The sequence below is a fragment of the Cherax quadricarinatus genome, chromosome 1 (assembly GCF_038502225.1).
Source record: "Cherax quadricarinatus isolate ZL_2023a chromosome 1, ASM3850222v1, whole genome shotgun sequence".
Taxonomy (NCBI): Eukaryota; Metazoa; Arthropoda; class Malacostraca; order Decapoda; family Parastacidae; genus Cherax; species Cherax quadricarinatus.
Window position 1 is genome coordinate 10,782,602 of NC_091292.1, and position 11,526 is coordinate 10,794,127.

The 11,526-nt window shown below is 41.7% G+C and overlaps 1 long non-coding RNA gene and 1 pseudogene across 1 annotated transcript; one reads left to right on the forward strand and one right to left on the reverse strand.

Annotated features, from left to right (window-relative positions):
* Positions 1-1,006: 1,006 nt before the first annotated feature.
* LOC138853860 (uncharacterized) lies at positions 1,007-2,929 on the reverse strand. Its single transcript, XR_011393070.1, has 2 exons — positions 2,476-2,929; positions 1,007-1,677 (listed from the first exon to the last, which is right to left on the reverse strand). It is a non-coding gene; the product is annotated as an uncharacterized lncRNA (long non-coding RNA).
* An 8,033-nt stretch (positions 2,930-10,962) lies between these two features.
* LOC128691042 (5S ribosomal RNA) lies at positions 10,963-11,081 on the forward strand (annotated as a pseudogene).
* The last annotated feature ends 445 nt before the right edge of the window (positions 11,082-11,526 follow it).

Sequence of the window (11,526 nt, forward strand, 5' to 3'; positions counted from 1 at the left end):
GGGAGCTAGTTTTTTTTTTTTCTGAGTACAGTGATTGCTATTGATGTGGTTGATTTGAAGATAAGAGGGAAGTAGCCTGAGACAAGGAAGTTAAGTTAGGTAAGGCTTCTCAGGACACAGAACAAATGTTTCCTGACGTGGTTCTTAGTTATAAGATAACCCGCCGCTGGAGCTTTTGGTCATCTGACCGAAGCCTTGAGATGTCGCAAGAGGACACGGTCGATGCCTGAGGCTCCAGAGCTGTACGTTGGAGGCGAAAGAGAGAACAGTGCTTTACCCATGCACTCTTGAAGGGGAATATGTTTAAATGTATGTGTGTCTGGGTTGGCCTGAAGAAAGTGTTGTTGGTTACAGGTCATGACTTCTTGTGTCTACCTGAGAAATTTGGGAGGCGATGAATATTTATTACTCTTATTATATTCACATGGAAGCGCTAAACCGTAGGTGACACACATCACCTTTGAAATAGGAGGTAATCAAATTGATTTGATCCAAGGCGAGAGTTGCTACAGTTTCTTTGATTAAGAGCCCTTCACCAGTTTTGAGGCATCTTAAAGGATGAGAGGGGTTAAGATGGAAGAAGACTTTCCAACAGTTTTTGAAATATTTGTGTAATTTTTGTGGCATCTGTGATACTTTGGTTTGTGAAAGATGACCTTGAAGAGAGTAAAGGGGAGGGAGGGAATTCCTGAAATCTAAGGTCTTCTTTATTCAGAATTTTTGTGTGAGTAAAAACCATTGGTTGTTGAAAGGTAAATCCGAGATTCCTTCACACCAATAGCTGTTGTCGTGAAGGAGAAACCAGAGGTGGAGATGTTGAGGGAAGGACACTATCGTGTACATGTGAACTAAATAACAGTTCTTAGTTATATCACTGTGACGAGGAATCACAAAACAAAAATTACTACTAAAGTTTTCTCTTTTTTGGAGGCTGCCGATTAAAACATTTCTCAGAACGCTGTAATGTAAAATAGATTTACGTTCATTAGGGGAGAAAAACCACACCTCTTGCATGTTCAAATATATTTTCCTTGAAAGAACATACTGCTGATAATTATGGTACCTGCGTTCTGTATTAAGTCACGAGGGAGTGGAGGTAAACAAAACGCTAGGACGTGTTAATTGTTAAATAAATTAGTTATATATGTTCGTACGGTCTGCGGATCAAATCCTCGGACAGTGTACTTGACATGTTTAAATAGCATGATTTATATGTGAGGAGAATGAGTGATGAATGATTTTATTGTGATTTGTACGGGCGAGCTCCATGTCGTTCGCCGGTATGGTCTTTTCACTGCGATGACCCAGCATAGGCTCCACGGGTAGGGTAACAGCTCTTGAAGCTCACGGTTGATTCCTTCTCAGATCCTACCCATTCTCTGTTTGAGTGACGCGGAGTGGGGCAGTCTGACCATTATCCTTGTTAGCCCAGGAATGGATTATAGAGCCCTAATGGATTATAGCTCCCGGTTTGAGGATAGCCCCAGAATGGTGGATAAGGGTAATTGCCACCTAGCCCTCCGGAAAATGGGAATAACAACGGTTTGCCAAAGAAGGGTGGAATCAGGAACCGAGAGGTGGGCTTGCCTTTGTCGCCTTTGTCGTCAGCAGGTTCTTGGGCCATTGTTAGGCTGAGCGCCAGCAGGAGGACAACTACTGTCAGCTTCATCGTGGTCACTGTGGAGAGGGAGTACTGGTGAGAGAGAACAGTTACTCACAACAAAAAGATTACCTACAGAGAACAGTAACTCACAATAAAGAGCTTACCTACAGAGAACAGTTACAACAAAGATCTTACGTAGAGAGAAAAGTAACTCATAATAAAGAACTTACCTACAGAGAACAGATACAACAAAGATCTTACCCAGAGAGAACAGTAACTCATAATACAGAGCTTACCTAGAGAGAATAGTTACTCACAACAAAGAGCTTACGTACAGAGAACAGTAACTCAAAGAATGTTTCTAGCCTAGGGAGCAAATATTTACAAATCGTCCCTTTAACGGGAAGTGGATTACCTTGATACTAATGAAAGGCTGAGAGCATTTCTACGAATATACTACTACTACTACTAATTATTATTATTATTATTATTATTATTATTATTTTTATTATTATAACACATCGGCCGTTTCCCACAAAGGCAGGGTGGTCCCAAAAAAGAAAAACATTCACCATCCTTCACTCCATCACTGTCGTGCCAGAGGCGTGCTTACACTACAGTTATAAAACTGCAACATTAACACCCCTCCTTCATTATTATAACAATAATAATTATTATTATCACAGAGTGTTTAGAAAATATAGACAGAAATCATTCCGCGACTGCATCTACAGTAAGGAGCTGTATAAGCCGTATTAATTTAGCGCTTCTCCATGAATATAATAATAGTAACTAAGAAAGAGAGTGAGAGACAGAGAGAGAGAAAGAGAGATTTTTCACGGAAAGTGAACGCAATGAGTGTGCTTACTCACAGTGTGTCGGGAGAGAAGTTGAACACCACTTGCAGTACTGGAGTGTTGTGATGCTGGGGTGAGTCTGTTGGGCAGTCTTTATACCTGGTCTCGCCCACCAGTGCCACCGACTTCCGGAGAGCCTGGTGCCCACGCTTGACCTTCGCCTCACTTGCCCACTGGTGTGCCCACACCCGGTCCACTGACGTCCCATCGTCTTGGACCTTGACCTCCTCTGCCTACTCTTCTAAACAGTGCTCTTTCTTTTTCATCCCTCCGTTCTTCTTTCTTTCCTTTCTTACGTTCGTCCTTCCTTCCTTCCTTTCTTCCCCTAAGTTAGGAGCGTTTCTTTATCACATCGTTGCGTCATGTAATCCTATCTGCCTCACTTTCTCCTCTCTTTGCTCCTCCTTGCATAACATCACACACATGGGTCCAGAGCTTTTCATAGTAATAATAATAATAATAATAATAATAATAATAATAATAATAACAGCAGCAACAATAATAATAATGATACTACTACTACTAAAATTAATAATAATAACAACAGCAACAGCAACAACAATAATAATAATGATACTACTACTACCACTACTACTAGTACTACTACTACTACTACTACTACTACTACTACTACTACTACTACTAATAATAATAATAATAATAATAATAATAATAATAATAATAATAATAATAATAATATTAATAATAATAATAATAATAATAATAATAATAATAATAATAATAATAATAATAAAAATAATAATAATAATAATAATAATAATAATAATAATAATAATAATAATAATAATAATAATAAGAAGAAGAAGAAGAAGAAGAAGAAGAAGAAGAAGAAGAAGAAGAAGAAGTATAATAAAATAATAACTTAATAAAGGAGCACTACAATAGGCCTAACTGGCCCATGATAGGCAAGTCCTCCTCACACTCACTCGCTCTGATGTATTTCTCAAAATTCGTTTCTTAGAGCTACTCAAAGAATTCCCTCATGCGAGGTTGAGTCCATGTCAGTGAGTTCTGTTCTGACTTCACATTTTTATTGTTTTATTTATATATTTTTTCATTTGCACACACTATCATGTCCCATATAATTCTGCACCTTGTTAGAGAATGTAAATTCAGCTTTTTTGACCTATGCAGGAGAGTGTTTTAAGTAGAAATATGTCCAGTCTGTAATATGGAGACCAAATCTGAGCTGTTTAATCCAAGTGTTATTCTACCAGCACTTCACACCTGCATTTATTCATTATTCTGTTTATTCATTTCCAGTCTGCTTTCTTGCTTCCTCTCTCGTTCTCTCACTACCCTGTTCTTCCTACACTGGACCTGCCTAGTGCCTCCACCCACACAAGTGGCATCAAGGTCCCTCTGTTGATGAATAAGACACATGTGCAACACTTGTGTATCTGTACTGCTGAATACTCGGCAGTGGAGATACCCAAGGGTTGTATATGTGTCTTATTTATCAGTTCGTTTTAGTCAATGAATGTGATTAACGTGGCCGTGTGTATCCACAGGTAGGTGTCATACACCTTCCCGTGGAGGAAAAAAACGCAGTTAAGGCTATCCCTTCCTGGTAATTTTTCGCCCACACGGTGGGTTTTATGAGGTCAAGCAAATATGTTTGTGATATGATAAAAGTCCACTGTGTGGGCGAAACGTTGTTAATAAAAGATCTCTTCATACTGCATTCGTGTTTTTTTTCCTTCGTATATGCATTTTACACTGTTTCTCCCATACTTACAATATTAATATTCTCTCCTTCATCCCACACATTTCTTTGTTATCATGGAATCATTTCTTACTATCCTTATTATTCTTTCTTATTAATTTGAGTTCTGGCAGATGCAAGTTGGAAAAAAAATGTCTGTTAAAAAATACTGTTGTCTGTTAAAAGCGAATTAATATCTGCCATGTTTATTAGCATAGTTTTCTTGTCTATAAATTATGAATACACGTAATTAGCACTTCTTAATTAATTGCTAATTGCTTGCAAATAGCTAATTACTTACATTTAAAATTACCTTTAATGACTGTTATGGAAGATTTACAACCTTCTTTAATATCTACTTGATATTAATTGGCTTACGCAGTTGCAGTTGCATTCTCTGTATAAACAATTTTGCCTAGATAATACAGGGAAATAATATGTTATTTGCATATTAATAAAATCATTATTTTTGCCATGAGAGTTATCATGCGCATTAATGAAATCCATGCGAATTTTTATTCCCATTACCCATTAGAGGGATACTTCCCATTATACCTGCTCTTGGAAGTGTGTGTACCTGGAGAGAGTTTCGGGGATCAGCGCCCCCGCGGCCCGGTCTGTGACCAGGCAGCATCTCCGTGTCTCCTTGTCCCTGGTGCTCAGAATCCACGTCATCCTTATCTGCCTTGATATTTCTGATTAGTATTTATGAACGTCGCAATTATGTCTTCTCTAGTCCTTCTGTCTTCCAATCACGAGAAGTTCAGTCCCCCATCATTGAGCAATGTGAGTAGTCTGGTTTCAAGTAAGTTCAGTAACAATGATTGTAGAGTCCACAACTTGGACTGTACGGGTAGAGGACTGAGCAGAGGACTCAGTTAAGGCAGAGTCAGTAGGGAAGAATGACGGAAAAAATAGACACAAATGTAGTTTAATGGGATCTTTTATTGAGCACGTTTCGCCCACACAGCGGGCTTTATCAAGTCACAAACAAATCTACCTGGGCAAAGAATACATGTGTGTATATATAGGGTGGGGAGTCAGGCGGAGAGTGTTAGAGAGGTTGGATTTGAGACGGCCCTACACGGGACGGGTGACTGTGCATGTTTTTATGTAGGGTAACAGTGAAGAAGTTTCCCGGTAAGAGGTTCAGCTATGCTGTAAAAGCCGTTGTTCTGGTTGAAATTGTTAGATAGACAGATATGCTTTTGTGTCTATTTTTCCATCGTGTCGGTATATTATGACATTTATCTCTGGAGAAGAGTGACCTTTATTCACAGAGAGACAGTATTTTGAAACTATATTATTCATGATTTGTTTATTCAGTGACATGTATGCAGATAGTGATTAAAGTAGATAATAAAAATTAACATATGCATGTGAGTTACAAACATACTATGTATTGTTTATACATGTTAGGTGCATGAATCTCCATTATATTGTTCCCTTTGAACGTGGAAATTTGCACAGGGAGTCAAGTATTATATTTCTTGGATGCTTTTGAATGAAAGCCGACTTAATACACAGTATATTTAAGTACATAAGGAGAAAAATACATTTGCTCGTTTAATTATATTTACATTCAGACAGCACTAGTAAGAGATTTTGACAGATATTTACATTTATTCTTGAGCGAATACGCTGGCCATAGGTAAAGTAATGTTTGAGAATGGACGAGTAATGACAAGGTTTATGAAGCTGGCAGTCTATACCAAGACAAGAGTGTAAAGGCGATTCAACACACATGAATGAAATACTGGTTAAATAAATTAGTTAAATATATGAGTGTGATTTGCAGATGACCTCCACGGATAATGTGTTTAAGATGAATAATGGTGTGAGAATTATGTGATGCAACAGGATGAAGATTAATCTTGGTGCAATGATTTGGTTGAGCGAATCTTGAAGTTCACGGTCGACGTCTTTATAGTTTGGATCCTTTCTCTGTTGGACCTCTGTGAAGTGGAGCATTTTCCACTTTATCCAATAGCTGGTTTAGTGTTACCTGTACCTACTTGTATTAAAGGCTTATCATTTAAGCCCAATCCTTGGTATACCCCAGGATATCCTCCGGATACTTGAGCACTGCCTGGACTGTCCGATAATCCTGGAAAACCGCCATGTTGGCCCCCAAATACTGGAAAAATACTTGGATAACTTCCTCCAAAGAATGGGAAAAATGGAAAGAAGCCTTTGTTGCCACCAAATCCAGGGAAAGTGGGAAGTACAGGGAATCCGGGTGGACTGGGAAGTGCATGGAATCCGGGTGGGCTGGGAAGTCCAAAGAATCCGAACGGGAACTTGATATTGCCAAAGAAGGGCAGTAACCGGGAGTTGGCCTTACTGGACGAGTCGGTCTTCTCCGCCAAGGTTAAGCTGGACACCAGCAGGAGTATCGTCAGCGTTGGCTTCATCGTCGTCACACTGGGGAGGGAGTAAGAAGATATTACACAAAGACTAAGCAACATTTTGGGAAGAATTAGACACGTGCGACATCTGGGTATTTTTATTGTAGACGTTTCGCCATTCAGTAGCTTTATCAATACACTGGATGGCGAAACGTCTACAGTAAAGTTATCCAGATGTTGCACATGTGTCTAATTCTTCATTTTGTCGGTACTGTACATCATACAAGTACATTTTTGGGAAGGCTATGATAAGCAAGGTGAGAGAGAGAGAAATAGAATGAAAATGAGAGAATATGTAATGAAAGATTACTTTACCTCCTATTTTAAGTATTAAAGTATTCTTGATTGGTAGTGCTCAGCCTTAATGACACTCGTGTTGCAAGAGGCTTTAAACAGAAAGAAACCAACTAACCATCACTACATAATATACAACGTTGCTAAGGAGCTGCAATATTTGAAACATATTCTTCTTTAAGTCTTTCACTTTCATTCGTGTTGCAAAAAAAAGCTTGAGAAAGTGTTATTAAAGGAGCAAATTATTCGTATAAGTGAAAAATAAAATGATAGAAAAGTGTTTGTTTAAGAGAAAGTATTGACGGAAAAATGTATTTACTCACAGAGACATTTTGAAGAGTGCATTGACAGTGACTCACATCAGAGCGTATCTAGAATAACGAAGTTATAGCGTAAGTATATTCACTTGCAGTTACTTACGGTGTGTGAGGAGAAGTGCAACAGGTGGGGAGTGAGAGTAGAATGATGCCGAGGTGAGGATCTCGCAGACTTTTTATACTTGGTCTTGCCTGCAAGTTATGCGGGTACTCCGGAGCTGCGACCTGCCTGTAGACTTCGACCGACGCCCTAAAAGACGCCCACACGCCCATGGTGCATCCGTTTCCTTGCCTGTTGATCTGCCATTTTGGTCCATGACTTCACTTCAAGCCTCCTTGGCCCTCGACCTCTGCTTCGTACTTATCTGGATCATACTTTCCCTTTCATTCCACATACTTGCCGCTTCCATCAACCGTACTATTTAGCTTCTTTATTGTCCACTTTTCTATGTATACATTCTATGTATACATGATTTGTAAATTTCACTCGTTTACTCTACTCTCCGATCACTTAACTGTTAAAAAATCATAACCTTAATTTTTAAGAGTGTGTGGAACGGTAAGCCAGCAGAAGGCCTCGGTCAGATGACCAAAAGCTCCAGCGGGCGGCGTATCATATGGCTAACCTATAACCTAACTTACCTGTTCAGCCTCAGTCCTCACTTTACGTGTATAGACTCTTAACCCGATCACACAATGCCATCATTATCTCCCTGTGTTCCTCACCTCGGTGATACTATCTCTGGTTGCATGCACCATGCTGGATCTACTGGAGAACTTTAAATTTTATTCTTAAATGTTCTTGTAGTTTAGAAAGATGCAGCTGAATAATCCCTGCCTTTTTTCATTTAATAATTCTGACGTAAATCTTTGGCCAGAGTTAAACACGATTTTAAATTTCGATATTTTTTCCTTGGTTTTCTTTGGCAAATTATTTCCTCTATACGTGATCCAGTGCCTCGTGTCTAGACATTTGCGCGTAAACGCACACACACACACAAAAACACACACACACACACACACACACACACACACACACACACACACACACACACACACACACACACACACACACACACACACACACACATACACACACACACACACACACACACACACACACACACACACACACCTGGTCCAGCAAATGGCTTCTCGAATTTAATCCTGCCAAATGCAAAGTCATGAAGATAGGGGAAGGGCACAGAAGACCACAGACAGAGTATAGGCTAGGTGGCCAAAGACTGCAAACCTCACTCAACAAGAAAGATCTTGGGGTGAGTATAACACCGAGCATGTCTCCGGAAGCACACATCAATCAGATAACTGCTGCAGCATATGGGCGCCTGGCAAACCTGAGAACAGCATTCCGATACCTTAGTAAGGAATCATTCAAGACACTGTACACCGTGTATGTCAGGCCCATACTGGAGTATGCAGCACCTGTTTGGAACCCGCACTTGATAAAGCACGTCAAGAAACTAGAGAAAGTACAAAGGTTTGCGACAAGGTTAGTTCCAGAGCTAAGGGGAATGTCCTATGAAGAAAGATTAAGGGAAATCGGCCTGACGACACTGGAGGACAGGAGGGTCAGGGGAGACATGATAACGACATATAAAATACTGCGTGGAATAGACAAGGTGGACAAAGACAGGATGTTCCAGGGAGGGGACACAGAAACAAGAGGCCACAATTGGAAGTTGAAGACACAAATGAGTCAGAGAGATAGTAGGAAGTATTTCTTCAGTCATAGAGTTGTAAGGCAGTGGAATAGCCTAGAAAATGACGTAGTGGAGGCAGGAACCATACACAGTTTTAAGACGAGGTTTGATAAAGCTCATGGAGCGGGGAGAGGGAGGGCCCAGTAGCAACCGGTGAAGAGGCGGGGCCAGGAGCTAGGACTCGACCCCTGCAACCACAAATAGGTGAGTACAAATAGGTGAGTACACACACACACACACACATGCACACACGCACACACACACACACACACACACGCACACACACACATAAACACACACACACACACACACACACACACACACACACACACACACACACACACACAAACACACACACACACGCACGCACACACACAACACACACACACAAACACACACACACAAAAACACACACACGCACACACACACACACAACACACACACACACACACACACACACACACACACACACACACACACACACACACACAAACACACACACACACATACACACACACACACACACACACACACACACACACACATGCACACACGCACACACACATACACACACGCACACACACATAACCACACACATACACACACACACACACACACACACACACACACACACACACACACACACACACACACACACACACACACACACACACACACACACACACACACAAACACACACACACGCACGCACACACACAACACACACACACAAACACACACACACACACAAACACACACACACGCACACACACACAACACACACACACACACACACACACACACACACACACACACACACACACACACACACACACACACACACACACACACACACACACACACACACACCAGTCTGAAACCCACACCTGGTCAAGCACGTCAAGAAGTTAGAGAAAGTACAAAGGTTTGCAACAAGGCTAGTCCCAGAGCTCAAGGGAATGGCGTACGAGGAAAGGTTAAGGGAAATCGGACTGACGACACTGGAGGACAGAAGGGTCAGGGGAGACATGATAACGACATACAAGATACTGCGGGAAATAGACAAGGTGGACAGAGATAGGATGTTCCAGAGAGGGGACACAGGGACAAGGGGTCACAACTGGAAGCTGAAGACTCAGACGAGTCACAGGGACGTTAGGAAGTATTTCTTCAGTCATAGAGTTGTCAGCAAGTGGAATAGCCTAGCAAGTGAAGTAGTGGAGGCAGAAATTATACATAGTTTTAAGAAGAGGCAATCCCACCAAGTGCAAAGTCATGAGGATTGGGGAAGGGCAAAGAAGACCGCAGACGGAGTACAGTCTAGGGGGCCAGAGACTACAAACATCACTCAAGGAAAAAGATCTTGGGGTGAGTATAACACCAGGCACATCTCCTGAAGCGCACATCAACCAAATAACTGCTGCAGCATATGGGCGCCTGGCAAACCTCAGAACAGCATTCCGACATCTTAATAAGGAATCGTTCAGGACCCTGTACACCGTGTACGTTAGGCCCATATTGGAGTATGCGGCACCAGTTTGGAACCCACACCTAGCCAAGCACGTAAAGAAACTAGAGAAAGTGCAAAGGTTTGCAACAACACTAGTCCCAGAGTTAAGAGGTATGTCCTATGAGGAGAGGTTAAGGGAAATCAACCTGACGACACTGGAGGACAGGAGAGATAGGGGGGACATGATAACGACTTACAAAATACTGAGAGGAACTGACAAGGTGGACAAAGACAGGATGTTCCAGAGACTGGACACAGCAACACGGGGACACAGTTGGAAGCTGAAGACACAGATGAATCAAAGGGATGTTAGGAAGTATTTCTTCAGCCACAGAGTAGTCAGGAAGTGGAATAGTTTGGGAAGCGATGTAGTGGAGGCAGGATCCATACATAGCTTTAAGCAGAGGTACGATAAAGCTCATGGTTCACGGAGAGTGACCTAGTAGCGACCAGTGAAGAGGTGGGGCCAAGAGCTTGGACTCGACCCCTGCAACCTCAACTAGGTGAGTACAACTAGGTGAGTACACACAACGGCCATACGATGTTGAACGCACCGCTTCTCGTCCGATCAGCTAAGTTAAGCAACGTTGGGTTTGGTTAGTACTTTGATAAGTGACCGCTTAGGAACACCAAATGCTGTTGGCATAAAAACTTTTGACGACACTAGAGGACAGGAGAGATACGGGGGGGGACATGATAACGACATACAAAATACTGAGAGGAAATGACAAGGTGGACAAAGACAGGATGTTCCAGAGATGGGACACAGCAACAAGGGGACACAGTTGGAAGTTGAAGACACAGATGAATCACAGGGATGTTACGAAGTATTTCTTCAGCCACAGAGTAGTCAGGAAGTGGAATAGTTTGGGAAGCGATGTAGTGGAGGAAGGATCCATACATAGCTTTAAGCAGAGGTATGATAAAGCTCACGGTTCAGGGAGATTGTCCTAGTAGCGACCAGTGAAGAGGCGGGGCCAGGAGCTTGGACTCGGCCCCTGCAACCTCAACTAGGTGAGTACACACACACACACACACACACACACACACACACACACACACACACACACACACACACACACACACACAC